Here is a 20,321-nt window from a genome sequence, read left to right on the forward strand (position 1 = left end):
TAACATGACACCGGAATTCAAGACTATGCGCACGGGTTCAACATCCAAAAATCCTACATCGTTGTCGTTTACTGCTCATAAATGTGTAAACACCTGGTGCAATTCACTCGGTAAAGGCAAAGCCATAAATTGTGAGTTGGAATTCAGCTGAGGCAAAATAATCAAGTACACTCCAGAGAGCAGTAAATCACTGCATGCAATTTCTTCAACAAATTCAATACCAGCAGATTTTCACCTCAATTAGTCGTCAATAAAAATGGACATGAGTCAGTGAATGGTCCTAATGATATTGGTACCGGTCGAGAAACCGGACTCACTACAGGAGTACCTGAAAACCCTACTGATACATTGTTTTGCCCTGAAAGGGGAATATCTGGAACCCTCGAGTGGTCAATGGAGCATTTCAGAGCTCCTGTGTCCACTAAAAAAGTGTGCGCCATATCCCCTACTTTCATTTCTACGTAGGGTCCTTTCTGGTCTATGGTGATGGGAGTAGGTTCCAGAGCCTGCTTCAGGCTGTCCTAGAGGAATAAAACATTGTCAGATGTCAAATCTTCTGAAAAATAAGTGTGTGTAGCATTGTCAAAAATGTTTTCACCCCCAGTTTTCTGTTGCCCCCCCTGATTTCCTGTATTATTGTCATACTGCTGGTTGTGAGCAAACTGATTCCTATTTGGCCCTTGCATGCCATTGATGTGGGCTCTCGGTCTTGTACTGAGCGTACCATTCGCTCTTTGCTGGAGGATCAGACATTGTGCCCTCCAGTGGCCTTCTTGTTTGCAATAGATGCATTGATTCATATTCACATGCCCTAATTGTGAGATAAACTGTCCTCTTGGTTGCATATTTCCTCCCCATGGCCCCATTGCAATTTGTTGCAAAAGCACCCTCATTTTCAAGTCCACCTTCTTCTTCTCGATTTTCTCTTTCTCATTGTTAACTCTATTCTCATAGTACTGAGCCATCTGGAGAACTTCAGATTTTGACTTAGTCTGCCATGCACTTTCAGAGGCAGTGATTTGCGACTGAATGTCGGGCAACAACCCTCGTACAAATTTGTCAACAAATAATCTCTTCTCTGGCTCTGTACTCAGATTCTGTCAGCTGAAATCGGAAAATACTTGCTCAAACCTATTAAAATACTCAGTGGAACCCTCTGTCTTCCCTTGCATGCATGCGGTTAATTTATCCCAAATAATTTTCTTCTCACACACTAAAGTCTTACGTTTGGTCACAATGTGGTTAGGTAGCATTAATATGCCCTGTGGAGGCTTCTCTCCTGCTTTCCTAGACCAGTCAGCTAATTCGAGTGCCCCCTAAGTATTGCCCATAGCAGGTTGATCGTCTATGGTCCTAATCTGCTTCTATAAATCAGCCGGTAAAATCACAGGGAATAATAAGTCGATGTCATCTAGAGTGAAAACCGAAGAATTTAAAACAGATTCTATTTCTTTGTAGAACGCTGTAAGATTCTTCCTAATGTCAGGGATAGAGTGGTAACTTCTTGCCTTGAGAATGGAACATGAACAAATTGTGAGATATAGTTTGCAGGAATAGTTGTGGCAACTCCTCCAACTGCACCAAGTATCTCTATTTTAGGTACAAGAGTCGGTAGAAACTCTCTCATGGGTAGCTGTGTAGTGGGAAATTCTGATCGTTTATTAAGGAGCAGGGCCAGATCGAGAGACAAAAATCTTTTCTGTACATATGATGCTTGTTGTGTATCCTTATCCAACATAATTTGGTGTAGGCGGTCTAATTCTAGTTTAAAGAAAAATCATTTTGATATGTGTTTGCGCACTTTCAATGAAGTGTCGCTAGTACAAGACAAGATATTCAAATCCTGCAATTCCCGTGGAATAGCGGAGTCAGTCAGATCGCCCAAACCCTCGGCTAGGTACAGTTCCATTTATTCTAGTAATACTTTCTGTTCAGGGATACCCCCATGGTCTGTTAGAGAGCCCGAGGCGGCTGCTTCGTCACCCTATTCTATATATATATTTCTCCCCATTTACGCAACTCCTTCTTCCATGCAGGGCGTACTGCACTGCATTTTACAGTTCTCTGATCGCTTGGGATGTCTATAGTTGCTTAAAGTGGAGTGGCAGAAGTAGTTGGCAACGAAAGTATGAGTAAATCTTGTGCTCTAGACAGTGGAGGCAAACTATCAGAGAGTGTGGCTGGTACTGGTACTGGTACCAGTGCCTGTGCTTGTATCAGCGGTGGTGTATATGGAGGTGGAACAGTAGGAGGTATTCACCTTTCATTCAGTATTTTATTTATCAATTCATCATATGCATGCAATTCTTTAGAAGGGTATATTTTGTGCACTTCTAATTGGAACCCCCTATCCATACTCCTAATAGCTTCTTCTTGTTTCTGTTGGTCATGGGCTAATGCTTTTCCAGCTTGGGTAATGTGTTTTCATGCAAATTTCTCTCTACTTTTGAGGCGTTGAGTGGCTTCTTTCCGCCAATCCCTAACCACGCCAAAGGCAGCAGGCCTTGCTTTCCTTCTCAACAATGCTGACTCTAAATGCTGTATTCTGGCCATCTCAAAACTCCCCAATTCCGGCCACTGAAGTTCCGCTTCATGTCTGGTCTGGCGATGCCAAATACTTTTAAAGACTATAAGTTCCAATCCATACTTCAAGTACATATCATAAGCCGGCGACGCTTCGGGCGGCGCCAATTGACTATGTTCTAAACCATTTGGTTGTCTTCCCCCGCAACAAAGCATTGCCCAACAGAATGACAACTTACTGGAACCAGGCATACTTCAGAAAAACAGGTATTACCTGGCCAATATACTGCACAGTCTATTTGGTTTCCAAAACATATATCAAGTACTTTCAGTTTGAAACAAACTCATCTGATTCAAATTCAAATTCAAATTCCCCCATCAAAATGAACTAACCCCCAACGTGGCTGGTGCTCTTCCCAAAAAACGAAACACAGTCATTGCATATGGTCCAGAGCACTTGCCGTGATGACCTCTGGGCGAAGCAAGCGAGTGGAGATCATAAGCAGCAGTCTGCCCGGAAGCGTGTCTCCTAGGTGCAAGGGCCCCCAATACTCACTGCTCTCTGCCCGTTTCACTTCATCCTCGCAAAGCGCGATGGGTCATCATCGGAAGATTCCATGGCGCCATCTGTTAGTCTCAAATCTGAGTTACTGCGAATAAATGAAGACACAACAGTCACGAAACCAAGATATAACAACTGTTTTATCTATTGCTTAAGCAGACACAGATTCAACCATGTCTGTGTACTCCATAGAGAAGATGAGCAAAGGAATGGGGGAGCAGACATGTTTTATACATTTTCGAAGAACTTTGATTCAGTTCCAGTCCACCGTGTGCTGACAGTTCATGACCCCTGAGATGTGGGCATTTTGCTATGGCAACATGTGCTGTATTGCTCTGGATCATTCCTCAGACAATTTACTGTCTGAGAACAGATCAAAGCAAAGTGTGGGAGTTCATCCTGCCATAGTACAAGGTAAAATTCCTTGCACTCCATTATCTACATGTTGCTTCTAACTAAAAGGTTATCCTGCATTTCGACTCAGTAGTTCAGGCTTTCAGAAATACATGGCATGAATTCTGCTCCTTTAAATCATATAGTCGGACAATTAACCTTGGGGAGTCAGGAGTCAGGAAGACAGGAAGGCACGTAACTTACTGATTATCCACGTTCGTGCCAGCTCTTCAAGGCCCTAAGCTCAAGCCAAATAATGTGTTCAACATTTCTCGCATTTCTTTGCAAAGACACTTTTAAAACTTTCCAAGCTGTGAATCTGTGAACCTTCTACCACATGCAGAATGAAAACCCAGAAAGTGAGCGAAATTGCCAAGATGGAGTCTGGATGGCGCTATTCAATGTGTGCGCTAAGGCTAACATAACATAAGACAGAACAAATTCATTTTTACAAAAAGCCCTTCTACAATTGGTTTGTACGCTATACCCTTCTGGAACATTTGATGTTCTAGCAGCACGTAAGCTGGTACCGCAGGTGCTGGTGGGTGAACTTGACCGTATCTCCCCACCCAATTAGCCCAGCATCTCTCATCACTCATGCCGTCTGCCATTCACATTCTCTTTGAACTCGGCCTTGTAGTAGCTTCTTGCTCCTGAGAATAGAAGGGAGTGCAGGCACTCGCTTTCTTTAGTCTGGTGCACCAAGTTCTCTGTCTTTTTTCATCCTCAGCTCACGTGATCAGAGACCATGAATTTGCTTGTTTTATAGCATTTAATAGTCTTTAATGAGGAAACTTGGCACCCCTGGTGTTCCCTCTTTGCAACTTAACAAGGGATGGATGCCTTGGCTTCACACATATACTGTTCTGCATAAGCTGATAATCAGTTCTTGGCTTCTTCCAGTCTTTGACATCAAGCCAGACAACCTCTTTGGTCTTGCTTCAAATTCAAACCTATCCTTAGGTGCGACACAAAGCTTGCGATCCATTTTCCTTCATAGAGACTTGCTTACTAAAATTGAGATCACGAATGTCCAGAATTCTAAATACATACATATTGGCGGCACCACCTGCAGTCTATAAACTACGTATAGCCAGCCTTAACAATACTTAGTCTACTTGCGTTGCAGCATCTGTGCAATTGTAAAATGACTTGTGTTTTCTGCAGTGATCTTCACATGTGCAATCTTCATTCTGCACATAAAAGCTTACTTGATTCTTTACTTCGCCATCAGGTTCCATATAGTCTACACGTCTTCTCCTTTAAGCATTCTTCTCAGGGCACCACACTCATTTCTTGTGACGTCACCAGCCTACTTATCCATATTTTCACTTTCTTTCGGGGACTGCTTCCATTAGTTCATCATCTATTCTGGGTTATGTCATATAAGGTCTTCTTAATGGATACCTTGTCTCAAAGACCTTCCTCGGAATAGTCACAATTACTGGTATCAAACTTGGTACAACCTCTGGTTTCAGGCACACAGGTAGCAGAGAGGCAGGACTTCCTGTAGAGGCATTTGCCTCCTCCTCTACACTGCGGTGCTAGCACGTTGCAGGTGATCTAGGTCACATTTGCCGTTGGTACATAGGCTGGGGATGCAGTATGTTGCTATGGGGAACACTAGTTAGGTAGCCCTGCGATCTGCAAAGCTCTGCGGCAAGCTCATTGTGAGGGTGGAGTATGTTTGAAGAGCAGCAGGCTCATATGGCAATTTTGGGAGTGCGGGCATCAGGCGGAGCAGGTGGCAGACTCATTGTGTGAGCAGAGGATGTTTGAAGAGCAGCAGGCTCATATGGCAATTTTGGGAGTGCGGGCATCAGACGGAACAGGTGGCAGACTCATTGTGTGAGCAGAGGATGTTTGAAGAGGAGCACGCACACATGGCAATGTTTGTAGTGCAGGCATCGGGCAAAGAGGGGGCATTCGCATTGTGTGAGCAGAGGATGTTTGAAGAGCAGCAGGCTCAAATGATAATGTTGGGATTGCAGGCATTGGGCGGAGCGGGGGCAGGAAGAAGCTAGGTCTTGGTAAGCGGATATGAGGCACACAGGCAATGCGTACAGAGCAGTGACAGACATCAGACAAAGCATATGATATAACTGTTCCGCTAGCACGTTGCAGGAGTTCTGGCTTACCTTTCCCGTTTGAGCACAGAGTGGAAAGGAGGTGTAATGGTATAGGTATAAATAGTGGGGTGGCGTGGCGAGCACCGAATGTGTGATATGGAGGTGTGATATGGATCAAAAGAAAACTTTAGGGGGTGGCATTCTGATTAAGACTGGCGGTGTGTTGCCACAGGAATACTCTGTAAATTGAATAAAAAGAGCGCAAATACTGTGGTCGTAGTTCATAATATGATCTGATAGGTTATTTATAACACGCTTAATACACAGAGGTTTCTAAGCGTGGAACCGGGGATCGAACCTCGGTGCCGTCTTGCATCCAAGGCGAGCACGTTGCCCCTGTGCTATCCTGCCCAGACTGAATACCACACCGTCCAGTGACATTTCACAGTTCATCAGCTAGAGCAAGTGGTTCTAGGTCACTTGACCTAATCTAATCCGCAACCACCTGTTAATCACTGCTAATCTATTGGTCTCTTCTTGTTTTTCCACTCTTTTTTCCCCTACTTAATTAGCCTTCCAGCCTCTTTTCTTTTGCAGTTGGTCTGCTGGTGAGAGTGGATCTAGAACATATGACGTAAGCCTGCCCCAGTCAGTCACTGCTAACCTTTTGGTGTTTTCTTGTTTTTCCACTCTTTACTTAAGCAGCCCTCGTTACTTTTTTCTTATGCAGTTTGTCACCTGGTGCAAGTGGATCTAAGTCACATGACCTGACTTAAGCCCCGCCCACCTGCGTAGACTAGCATCTGAGACCGTTACCAAAATCCAGGTGCCTCTATTTTATCAGGACAGTCCATCTTCCTCATCTCTTTTATAACCGCTTCATCTTGTCCTGCTCTAGGATGCGTGAGCATCATGCTTTTCCACAAAGGCTCCTTATCTGTGTAGTCTTTATATAATCATCTTGAAACGGAAATGACCATTTCAATCTCCATCTCATTGTGGCCCAATATCCTTGGAACTGTCCTCGAGTCATAAATGCAGCAAGGTGAACAAGACATCTGGCATCATACTGTGGAATTTCTCTGGCAATGAAAGTTCGGGCAGAACTCATGGCATAGGTCATTAGAGCATAAATGTAGCAACCCTCTTTGGATGTTCTGCCTCCCAACTGTTTCATGTGCTCATACCACATGTTATGACCCAAACGTGTTGTGCTGTCTAAATAATTATTTATCCCCTCATTGTCTTCCTCTACACTCCTTTACTTCTTCCCAACATCATGGTTGCGTTGCTGCTCATGGAAACAGTTCTAAAGTAACCTTACTCTGGGGAGATAACACAAACGTTCTCACTCTTAATTAATTGGTACATTAACAGTAGTTCCCGGAGTGGGGAGAATCAAAGGGACTTCTGTCTTTCTTGAAGCAGAGAAATAATACAAAAGGTGAATCATGAGAAATAAAGGGACGCAAAGCATGACCGTGAACACATATATGAGAAACCAGCATATGAAACACCACCATTTGTGCCATTCTGGAATCTCTTGGCCTTGCTCTTTTTCTAAAATGGTACCATTTTCAAGATTCCTCATTATGTATGTATACTACCTTAAGGAAGGAAACAACCTTTTTAACCAGGGAATTCAGGTAAATCGGGTAGCTGCAGAATCTGTCCAATTATTGCCACAAGCAGCCTCCTAATTGCAGGGCCATTTTTAGGATCATGCAGAAAAGTAGGTATGTTGACACTACGCCCAACAAGAGCAGGATAAGCTCGAAGAATGAATATGAAAACAGCAAGTAAGAGTCTATGGGCATCATCGTTTGTCAGAACCATAGATGCAATCGAACAAGAACTCAGTAAGGAATGAATCGGGATACTGCTCCCTCTTCCCATTATCGAAATTAATTTCAAAATCTAACTCAGGCATTTTTCAAAGAACTATGTGGCTTATAAATGCATTTGCACGCCTTCTGAAATATCTATAAGGAGTGTCCAGTGAAAGCCACAGTCCAAGTGCAAATCTGCACCTTTTAATAAATCTGCTGGTTTATCGTCCTTCTTCTTTGTCATCGATCAAGTCAGCAAAGGCTGAAATTCTTCTTTTTGTCTTGCTTCCGAGTTGATCATTAGGGTGCATCATCCTCTCCACTACAGATTTTAACATCGCTGAGATGGATCCATGCTCTTCTGCGTTGAACATTTACTGCAGAGGGAATAATGTCTTCAATTATGAATGGTCCAACGAATCTAGGTTCACACCACTTTCTGGGGAAGTTTCGAATTAGTATTGTGTCACAAATGAACAACATGGGTGCTGATAGTAATTTTGAAACTCCGGCTGCTGAATGGTTTTCATCTGTGTTTGGAGACCAACCCCCCTGGCGCTTGAGTTGATCTGAAATGACAGAGATACTGGTGGTCATACATGTTAAGTACTCATTTAATTCAATTCCTAACAGTTTTGCAGTACTCTGGGCATCACTTCTGCTCTTTGATGGAGGAGTCAAAGGCATTCTCATTCGTCTTCCTGTCTCTAGTTCGTGGGGTGTGAGGTGATGGTATGAACCAGGCTGATTCCTTAGGGCATTTAGTGCTAAGGGCAGGCAATATAGCCATCCCTTCTTCAGTGTCAATTATAACTTGGCGAATCCCTCCTTTAGAAGGCTGTTGAGTCTCTCACATATCTCATTCGCTTGCGGGTGATAAGCAAAAGAAAACTTGTGTTTTATATTCACAAAGAAGCACTATTTGTTCAAATACCTCATTAACAAATGTAGCCCATTATCGCATTTTAGCACTTCACACACTCCGCATCTTGGAAAGACTTCACGTACTAAAACCTTTACTGCACAAGGGGCATCAGGGTGTGTACAAGGACGTGCTTCGATCCACCTGGAGAAGGGACACACCACCACTATCTGTCTCCACTACATACTTGCAGCATGTCAACATAATCAATATGTAAATGCTGAAAAGGGCTGTTTGGTCGGAGAATCACTCCTCTAATTGTTCGTAGTGTAAGCCCATCAGTAAACACTTGACATACGATGCAATTTACTACATAAAATGCAACGTGTTTTAACAGGTTCAGTATGAACCAGTATTCTGTAATAGCTGCAGCGAGACTCTCACTAGTTACATGCATCGGGTAGTGCAGCTGTTCAAGCGCTACCTTAAATAATGCTACTGGCATCACCGGCATTCTGCTATTGTCCTGTCTCCACAATGCTTCTGTGGGGGATAAAGAACACCCCCTTTTGTTTCCATAATTCGTGCTCTTCCTTTGACGCACTGCCTTGAATTTCCATTAACTGAGCTCTTGGTGAATGATTAAACCCTTCATTTACTACCGTAATCGTAACCACTTTTTCTTTAACATCTGGAGCATCGAAACTTGCTGAGCATTTAACTATTGCTATGGCTACTGAGAGTTGTGGTGCCTTAATAAGCCTATCAATAGTGATTTGTGCTGCAATGGAGTGACGTCCGCTCAGATGTAGCCCATCCTTTTCCAACATGCTAGCCCTGCGTCTACAGTCGACGTCACATAAGTGGAGTCACTGTATATCGTCACTTTGTGTCCTTTGTGTTTTTGAAGCGCCGCAATGAGCACTACCAATTCTGCTGCTTGTGACAAAAAGTGAGACGGTATTCTTGCACTTGCTACAACCTCAAATTCACCATTTGCTGTATGCCTTACTACTGCAGCACCAGAATATCTTTCCCCATTTGTTTGAACAATTTTTGAAGAACCATCAATAAAGAGAATCTCCCCTACTGACAATGCGTTTGAAGGGGCCCCTGAGGGACCCTCGGATGTGGAAACAAGGCACAATCACCACACATGAACTGATACGCCAGACAAGAGGTTGTAGTCCCAAAATCTAGGGTTTATTGTAAAACAAATAGTCCCAGTTGGCCAAATGGTCCAAGTGTGTCTAACAGACCTCGGGGGGCGCAAGAGAGCGAAAATCGTACATCAGTTACATATATACAAAATGAGCATCTTACAATCAGTTATGACACATTTGACACACTTGATTCTGCCCCTAATTCATTCCCTTTGAAGTGGAGGCGATGATTGACCATGGTGACGAATATGACACTTTAGATCACCATATTTAGTAACACTTTGCAATCTCAATTTTTTTTACCCTATTCTTTATTTGTGAGAACACAGCGCTTCTGTTTTCATGGACAAGCTGCGCGTAGGGGGACTGGCACATTCCATGCCTTACTATCTCCTTGTTTCGATTCACGCTCTAGAGGTCAGCTTGCTCTCCAGGGCCTCACAGTGCTCAGAAGGGGGGCCGTAAAGAAGAACATAATTCATACCCTTTAATATTAGTTTTGTGCATCGCTATTCTTTTAAGGAGAGTCACTGGCATCCATGTATTGATTAAAATGCCTTGCTCCTTGCCTTCAAGGATATGTGCGGGAGGGAACCGGGCATTTCTGTCTGGCTTTCCAGCGTAATGTTTCAACATGTCTTTAGTAACCTTGGACCATTGAAGCGGAATAATATCTACAGCAAACCAGTTTTACATGAGGCAAAGTTGCAGCGTTAGAGAGAACAGAGAGAGAAAACAAAATGGTGATTCTGGTCATCTTAAAATGGCTGCACTCTAGTTGAGCTAGTAACTTTGTAATGACTAATGAGCATATATTCTTAACACTTTAAATGAGGCGGTTGGTCTTCGGCCAACCAATTATCCTGCATTGCCTTCCGTTCGAGGGGTGTCTAATTTTCCTAGACTGACAAACCCTCCTCTTGGCCGTATGCCAAACGCCTCATCCATACATTGCATCTTCCTCCGACTAAGTGTTTAGATCAGACTTGGAATCTGATTCAAACTCTGACTCATATACACTTGTTGTCTCCTCCTTATTATTATCAATATTGATCGCCATGAATTCTTTAATGGTTTTGGATTCATTACTATTGTGAGTGTTTGATTTATTAATGTTTTTTCGTTCTACCATTTGTACACATTCCTCACTAATTTCAGTGCATACTATGGGGAGACAATGTATGCAACAACAACACGTCACGAATATTCCTAAAATTGCTACTAAGATTGCAAATGGCTTCCATCCCGAGGACCGGAACACTTACCAGAACCAGGAGCTTATGTTCAATCCCAAGCCTCCTTCAGGGGGGTGGAGATCAGAGCTTAATACGTGCAATTTTCTTATCGCTTCGAAAATCGTGGGGGAGGAGTCACTTACAAATACGCAACACGCTGATCCCACAATTTTGCAAACACTGCCGCGATCAACTAAAATTATATCAAGGGTCATTCTATTTTGTAGTGACATCAATCTAATTCCTTTTTCCTCCAGAGTCATGTTATATAATATGTTGGTTGTTCCATTTATTGTCTCTTCTAATATTCTGGACAGTTGTCTTATATTATAAGAGTTTATTACTTGGCACCAAAATGGTATAAATGATTTTGCTATATCCTCTACAATCAACCCGTCCTCAATTTTCCGGCGAGGTCGTGACCTAGTCAATTTGGCTATATCTGCTGTTTTTGAAAGAAACGCCCCAGGAAACAGAAAGCCTAAATAGCAAGTATCGCCCCAGTTTCTAGGTAACCAAGGATATGCTTTTTCTCCACATATGAAGTACACAGGATCTCCCACATATATTGGTTCCACTTCTTTATCAAGGAATGCTATGTTTTTGCAACCAGTGAATGTCCCCATCTGAAAAGAGCCCTTTTTCTGTAAACAAAAAGGGACCGAACGTGGATTACAATTTACTGTATAGAAAGGGGGCGTCGCATCCTTGTTTCCTTCTGGGTTCATATGAAACGTGATCACAGGTGATTTATAAGGCATAGACAATCTATCCCGTGGCATTATTGCTGGTGTAATTAATCGTCTTTTATGGAATATGGAGCAACCCACCGGTTTCATAATAACTTCCTCAAATTCATTCATGTTTGTTTTGTCTAGTTGACCAGTTTCACTTCCGTTCCATTTCCCATAATATAAGGCACTCAGAGAGGCATAGCATGCAGAGGTCAATGGCAGGGGCTGTACATACCATCCTATTCCTTTACCACCATGCTGGGGCAAGTGGGCACAAACCCAACAGTTGTTTTTTCTTAGCATTGAGTGTGTCATGTTCATTATCAATAGTAATGTGTTGTTCCCATACCCTTCCCTATGTCTCTCTTCCATTGGGGACATGGTATAGGAAATCACATGAACTGGGCTTTCCGTCGTGGAAATGTTCACAACAGGCAAAAGTACCTCCAAAGGGTGCATTTCCTCCAAGTACCACAATACTGATACGGTTAGTATTGGGGCTAATATACTCATTATACACATTATTATTGTTAGGCTCAGCATACAATTCTTCCGACCATGTCCTTTTTTCACCTTTCTATGTACTGTGTTTAACTCATTATCAACATTGGTGCAGAAGGGGACGTTTGTGTCATGATGCCTACCCCCGGGCATCCGGATCGAGTCCATCAGCCCCGGGAGCAGGCATCCAGATACATTAGGCGCCAGGCTCATCATAGAAATCAGTCCTGGCACCATAGGCGCCAGGCTCATAGACTTTATTTACCTTATGCAGACCATGCTGCAAATGAGTCCAAGCCAACATGAGGCCTGGATGGGACTATTTTATTACAGGGACTATTTTTCACTCGGGTGTGGTTCTGGGGAACTTCTTACCTGGGACTACTTTGCAGGCTATTTAAACCACGCCCGAACAGCAGCCCATGCTTCGTGTTATTCTGCATCCAGCAGCGTAACGCTCACCGTGTCTGCAAGTCAGCATCCAGTCTTCTGCCATGCCCGCCTCAAATCCGGAGCTCCTAGACAAAAGGAAAAGAAAGGAGAAGAGGTTAGATCACGGACATTATTTGATTCCTTACCTGATTCCAGACCCAACACAGCTCCGAGCCTGGAAAGGACATTATTTCAGCACGCGTCGCTTCGCCAGCATCAACGCCACGTTGTACTCACCAGTCCACCCCATCTTTCGACTCGGCACTGCCTCCATCATTTTCTTCGTCGAAACCCAGCATCTGGGGGGAAAACAAAAGGAATAAAAAGGTGAGCCGAGAAAACCGACAAAGACAATCTCTTGCCACCATAGGCTTACCTGCTTTACCACCGGAGGTATTATCCTTTAATTCGCTGCATCTTCCTATGCCGCACCTATAAAGGGAGAGAAAACAGCAAGTTAAACTCATGCAACTTTTACCGGACAGTGTTTGGTAATACAGACTCTTACCTGAACGCCATCAGCTGCCTCGAGGCAATATTCTTTTGGACCCAGCTGCAACCTAACGAGGGAATGGAACAAGAGTGAACATCGGACATATTGAACTCTTTGAACTTTATAGACACTGGAGTCAATATTCCTCCGGAACTCCTCCAGTACCTTCAAACCAGTGAAGTAACTGGTATCTACGCGCCCCTGTATGCCATGCAGGATGGAGAGCTCATCATTTAAAAACATAAGGTGAGGTTACCAAGAGGGGATATCGGAGGTGATTAGTGGGGAGAACAAGAACAGTTAGGGGGGGGCATCACTAAAGTCCACGGGTGGCTAAATCCCTTTCTCCACTTGCAGGAGAATACTTCTATGAGTCCAGCAGACAAGATTAGGCGGGCCAGTCCAGACAGTCATCTCTGCACTACGCATCACGTTGGTGGAGACCGCAGCTGTCCGGGCCCGATCGACGCCCCTGTGGGAACCAGGTGAGCGTAACAGTTTGCTGGTTCCAGCATCTTCTCTCGTCCTTCTTCTTCCGCCGTGCTCATCGTGAATATCTCCTGTCGATGCGCTTCTTGGAATGTTAGAGAGTTCGATAAATGTCTACAGTCTTTCCATGCCAGTTCTTATAAGCCTGGATTGCTTAGTCGCTTGGCAAGATCTGCTCCGTAGGTTATACCGATTTGCTCCCAGTATCGTGTGGTCGACAAATAGTGCGGGTGCACTTCCGGTCTCAAGCTTGGAGTCAGCCTGGGGCGCAATGGCAGATGATGATGGGCGCCCAGGCAATGATGCAGGCTATGGCGCAACAGAAGATGGTGGTTGCCACAGAGAAATACACTTGATGTCGGCCAGCAGTGATGCAGAATCTGCTGGACAACGTTGGGGCACTCTTTGCCCTTCCTCTTTTATGGCAATATCATCAGGCTTTGTTTCAGGATCAGGCAGTTTCTGTGGCCAAGAACTGGCAATTGTATTTTTCGTTTCTGGAACCGCTGTCTCTTTCTGGTCGTTCTCCCGATCAGTCAAAGTGTCAAGTGGTGGTGGGACTTTCTTGGTGTGCGTGGCATGTATCCACGCCTTTCGTCGATCCACCCGTATTGCCGTCTGCATGGTCAGTAGGATCTGGTAGGGCCCACGCCACCTGGGTGCTAATGATGTTTTCCGTTCAAAATGTTTCACTAGCACCCAGTTTCCTGGCTCCAATGCATTTCCTGGGCCAGTGTATCTTATGGGTAGCGCCTCCTGCACCTGCTGATGAATAAAACTGAGTTTTTTCATTAAAAGATTACAATAGATGCTGAGTACAGGATGTTCCACTTCCCTCAGCCTTTTGGGCTGAGGTACACACCAAACGTTTGCTGGTCTCCCCATGATAATTTTGTATGGGGAGAGCCCAGTTCTCACCTGTACAGATGTTCGCATACACAGTGACACTATTGGCAATGCATCTACCCAACTTAGCTTGCTACCTGCACAGATCTTGCTAATCTTCGACTTCAAGATTCCGTTGTGGCGTTCAATAAGACCGGCCGACATTGGATGTCTCAAACAATGGAATCGTTTATAAATCTGTAAACCTGCGCAAATTTGCAGTATTACTGCAGCTACAAAATGCGGACCATTGTCCGACCATATGACACGGGGCAGACCAAAGCGAAAGAAATACTCCTTTAGCATTACTTTCGCCATGCTCATGGCAGTTCAGTCTTTCAATGGATACGCTTCCACCCACTTGCTGAACGCACATATGACCACTAGAACATACTTCAAGTTTTGGCATCTCTCCATTTCTATGAAATCAAAATGGATAACCTCAAATGGCATAGAGGGAGGGCCAAAACTGCCTGTTGGAGTCACCGTTCCCTTCCCCACATTGTGTTGTAGGCACGTGATACAATTCTGTACCAACCTCTCGGCATTCTTTTTTATGAGTGAATTTTCCCAGACTGTGGCTAGATGTTGAATTATTTTCTTTCCACAAATATGGGGGGGACTGTGAGCCATTGTAACCATTGCATTTACGTAGGCATTTGGCAACATCCAATTCCGCTCTTCTTGTCCACCCAACAACCCTCCAGATCCAATTCTGCAGAGCCCTCAGCCCACCCTTGTATTTCATCGACAGTGGCTTCCGCCTGCTTCTCTTTGACAGTGACAATTCCATTTTCTATCATACACGGTACTTCCTCTGACTGTACTGTTGACATTTTTGTATTCAAATAAGTGGCAGTTTGTTTTGCAATTCTGTCTGCAAATGCGTTTCCCTCTCCCACCTTACATGTCACCTTTTTATGTGCTTCACATTTTACTATTGCCAAGTTCTTTGGACATGTAAGTGCAGGCAGCTATCGTACAATCAAAGGGCCATGTTGGATTCTAGCCCCATGTGATGTTAGAAAACCTCTCTCGACCCACAGTCGGCCAAAATTATGAACCACGCCAAAGTCGTATTGGCTGTCAGTGTATATGTTCACGCTTAGATTTTCAGAAATTTCCCAGGCTCTCATTAAGGCAAGTATTTCTGCAGCTTGAGCGGTGTTGTAGGGAATTCTTTTACTCTCTACAATGCTTTTTAACGTGGTGATGGAATATGCGGCAATTGATGTGCTGTCAGGTAATTTAAAGCAGGAACCGTCACAAAACAGTTCTCCATATGGTTCCTTTAGTGGAGTATCACTCAAATCAATTCTCCCTTTCGTTTCCTCCTCAGTAACCATTAAACAATCATGGGGGGGTGATTCATTTCCACCAATGTCTTCCTCGGGCATTGGCATCAATTCTGCTGGATTCAAAGCGCTACACCTCATAATTTTAATGTGGGGTGCGAACAACACTATTTCATATCTAGTTAATCTAGCAGAGGTGAGGTGTTGCGTCTGCGTTCTATTGGGTAGAACGTCTATGGCATGAGGCACCATCAAAATTAAAGTGTGCCCCAATACCATCCCTCGGTTTGCTTCACTGATGCAGCAGCTGCTGCAACAGCTCGCAAACATCGTGGTAGTGCGCGTGCTACAGGGTCCAGCGCAGAAGAAAAATAACCTCATGGCCTATTTCTTCCACCTTGTTCCTGTGTTAAAACAGATAACGCGCAGCCTTCATTATCATGCACAAACAACCTAAACACATTTTCATAATTTGGCGTGCCCAAAACTGGAGCAGAACACAGTACAGTCTTGAGCAAATCAAATGCTTTCTGACATTCTTCATTCCATTGCAATGGCATCACTACATCCTTTTTTGTCAACTCCACCATTGGCTTCACAATTAACGCAAAATTCACAATCCACTGACGACAATAAGAAGCCATGCCAATTATAGCTCTGACTCCTTTCTGTGTCTTCGGAATAGGCATACCAGAAATGCTCTCTATTCTCTCCGGCGTTAGTCTTCTCCCTTCTTTTGAGAGTAGGTAACCCAAATAAGCTACCTCCTTCTGACAATACTGAAATTTCTTTAAGCTCGCTTTATGGCCATGCGCAGCTAGATGAGTCAATAACAAGACAGTACTTTTTTTACAAATCTCTTCTGTGTCAGCAGCAATTAACAAGTCGTCAATGTACTGGAGCAATACACAGCCTGTCGGAAGTTCTAACATGCACTACTGTATATACTCTGTCTTTCAGTGTAGCTTTGTGCAATGTGTGTGAATGTGAATGATCGCCCTCCTAACGTGAAGGCGAATAAATATCTGCTTTCCTTATGTACTGGAATGCTGAAGAAAGCATTCTTCAAATCAATAACACTAAAGTATTCTGCTGAAGCAGGAATCATGGTCAAAATTGTGGTAACATCTGGAACTAACGGGAATTGGGGATCTACTACTTTGTTTAATGCACGCAAATCAATTATGAAATGGTACGGTACCTCATTACCCCCTTTCTTATACACTGGAAGAATGGGGCTGTTGCATGTGCTGCCTGTAATCTCTTCAATCACTCCCAATTTCACCAAATCAGAAACAATACTTTTCAATCCGTTCTTTCCTTCTGCTGAAATTTTATACTGCGGGATGCGCGGTAACGTTACTCCTTCTTTTAAAACAATTTTCACTGGCTCTATCTTCAAGCATCCCCCATCATTGTCATTCACTGCCCAAACACAAGTTAGCACCTCACTCAATTCCCCTGTTAAAGGTTTACTCACAAATTCCGATGTTGGCATATTCTGAGGAGAAATGGTCAAGAATACCCCAGCTGGTGTACAGTGGATAACTGCGCTTAGTTTTTTCAATAAATTTAATCCCAGGAGATTTTCCCCACAATTCTCTGTTAAAAGAAATGGACAATGTTGAGTAGAAGGCCCTATTGTCACTGCTACTGATTTGGACTTGGGATTTATTACCGGGGTACCTGCGAACCCTACTGAGATATTTTGTCGCCCTGACAGAGGTATATCTGGAACCAAGTGATGGTCTATCAAGCACTTCTGTGCCCCCGTATCTACGAGGAATCTATGCTCTTCATTCCCGACTTTCATCTCTATGCAGGGTCCTTTCTGATTCACGGGAATGGACACCAGTTCCGACCCCTGTCATGGGCTGTCCTATTGCGGTAACAACACGTCATCCGAAGTGTAGTCACTACTATTATTGTATTATGCACCCGATTGAGTATCAAAAATGTTCCCGCCTCTTCCTCTATTTCCATTTTTTATACCCTGCTGATTTTGACTCTGGGTAAAAGTAGTTTGATTCGGATCCTGGCCTTGATTCTGTGCACCATACTCTTGATTATTCTGGTGCAGCTGCATATGGTTTCTGTTGTGGCCATTTGTTCCTGGGTGCCCTCTGTGCTGCCTTCTCTGACCATACCCGCCTCTATTTTGCAAGTGTGGACATTGCGCTCGCCAGTGTCCTTCCTCTCTGCAATACACACATTGATTTAATCCCTAAGGCCCTCCATGCATGTTTAAATTATTCCTGTCCTGTGCATTTCCCCTTCCCCTGTTGTGTCCTGATACTTGCTGGAGTAACACCCTTGTTTTCAAATTTTTTTAATCCTTCGCTTCTCTTTCTTTTTCTGTATTTACTCGGTTCTCGTAATATTGGGCCATGTGTAATACTTCTCCTAGCGTTTTTGCTTGCCATGCACTTCCTGATTTCATTATTACATTTTGAATCAGGAGTAGCAATCCTCTCACATATTTATCAACAAATAACATTTTTCCCGCTTCCGTGCTTACATCCTGCCTGCTGAAATCTGTAAATACCTCTTCAAATCAGTTAAAATAGTCTGTAGCCAGCTCGTCCTTACCTTGAACACACGCAGTCAATTTGTCCCATTGAATTCTTTTCTCTGGGACAATTTCTTTCAATCTTTGTACTATTCGTGCCGGCAATGCTATCATATTCGGACCTGGCTTCGCACCCACTCCTTTATCTTTATCCTCCTGTATTAAATTTGCCCAAGTGGCGCCATAGGCTGTCTCATCATCTACCTTCCTTATTCGTTTCCATATGTCTGCTGGCAGAATTACGGGGAACATTAGATCTATATCACTCATAGTGAACACTGAGGATTGCAATAAAGACTCTACTTCTTTATTGAAACCCGATGGATTTTTCCGTATGTCAGGGATCATTTGTTTTATATTATTCACTTCCTGTCTAGAGAAGGGGACGTGCACATATTGGGCTGTGTAATGTGCTGGAATTACCTGAGCTGGCGTAGTGCCTACGGCGGGAGTCTCTACCTTTGGTACAAAGGTAGGGGGTACTTCTCTCATGGGGAATGCCACACTCACTGCTCCTCCCCCTTCTCTTATATGCAACAATATTCCCAGATCGAGGGATAAGGCCATTTCTCCCGTCCCTCGTTCCATTGCCCTCTTATACACTGCCATTGTCTCGGGGGGGGCTGGCTTTCTCCTCGCTTATATCTCTGTTTATCAGATATTCAACCACCACTAGTCAATACAATAACAAGTTGGAACAGTCTTACCCAGTGGAGCGGTGAGGTACTACGGTATACCTATGGGGTTTTTCCGGGATTCTCCAGAACCCTCCCTATCGGGGTATTGCCAGAAGGTCCAACGTACTTGAGATGGAACGGGCCCACCCGTTGTCAAAGTTCAGAACAAGGACCAGTGATCGTAGTGCCAGGGATAAAGAAGACGAAGTCCAAAAGCAGTCCGTGGTTCATGGCCAGTAGTTCCAAAAAGACAAAGCCAAGGAGATCCAAAAGCAATTCCGTGAAGCAGTCCAAGGTCGGTATCCGGGTATTCAAGAGATCAGGTACGTAGCGCCAAACAGTGTCCAAGGATTTAAACAGCTGTGAAGCACCGGTTGCACCGACGCGGCCGTTTAAATACTGGCGCTTCGCTCCCCATCTGGACACGTGACCCGCAGCCTCCGGTCACGTGATCTGCTGCTGCACGCGTGCGTACCCTCCGGGTCACATGACCAACAGCCATGTCTTGGGAACGTGAAGCATTCCTGGAATGCGGAAGTGCGGCTGCACGGAGTCGATCCCTCAATCTCCATGGGAGACGGCAGTGAAGCAGGCGCCGTAACGGGTGGGTTGCAAAACGCTGGGGACCATGTGGTGGCAACCTAAACGAGGAGGATGCTGGTAAATCCCAGAGCTGGGCATGAGATCGGGAGGGGTTAGGCACCGCAGAGGGGGGACTGGGAAACCTGTTGTGATCCCTGCGAGTCGTGACACCGACAAATATTCTCCCATGCATTCCAACAATACCTGTCTCTCGTTGTTCCTTCTGAAGTCATACAGTGACGCTAGCGTGGATGCCCCATCATTCTCATCTATATACATTTCTGCCTGTTCTTGCAGCTCACGCTTTCTCTCCTTGCTGATCGCGCTGCGGGTCACTCTCACACATTCACTTTGCTCAATTTCGCTCATTAGGGGGGCAGTCGGGATAGAGGCACCCTCTTGGCCGGGTGGTACGGAGGGGGCAGTGAGAGTGAGAGATATCTGTTGGGGCTGTGATAATTGCGAAACACCCGGGGCTGGTTGACTAGTGGGCAGTGCAATTACTGATGCAGCCTGTGGCCGTGCTGGGGTTGGGAGGGGATGAGCAACGGGAGGGTGTTGGACGACAATTACTGACGTAGTCTTTTTAGTCTCTCCCCTCGGGCCTTGTTTTGTTTGGGTTAATATTTAGTTTATTAATTCGTCTGATGTGTGTAACTCTCTCTGTGGATATATTTTTTCAATATTCAATTGATCACGTCTATTTGCCTTCCTCAAACTATTACTCCACTCCTCCTCCTCCTTTTCCTTAGCTTTCTCCGCTTTTGACTTATGCCTGCGCGCATGTTTCTCTCTACTTCTAGATAGGAGCATTGCTTCCCTCCTCCAGTCCCTAAGGATATCAAGTGCCGCAGGGGCTGCTTTCTTACTTATCAAAACCTTTTCAGGTTATCTATCTGATCCATCTCAAAAGTACCATTACTCGGCCACTGAAGATCTTCCTGCTTTCTGGTTTGCTTATGCCAAATTAAACAAAACATTATTGCTCCCACACCATACTTTACATACATATCATAAGCCGGCGTTCC

The sequence above is a fragment of the Ambystoma mexicanum genome, chromosome 2q (genome assembly GCF_040938575.1).
Source record: "Ambystoma mexicanum isolate Mex_15411 chromosome 2q, UKY_AmexF1_1, whole genome shotgun sequence".
Taxonomy (NCBI): Eukaryota; Metazoa; Chordata; class Amphibia; order Caudata; family Ambystomatidae; genus Ambystoma; species Ambystoma mexicanum.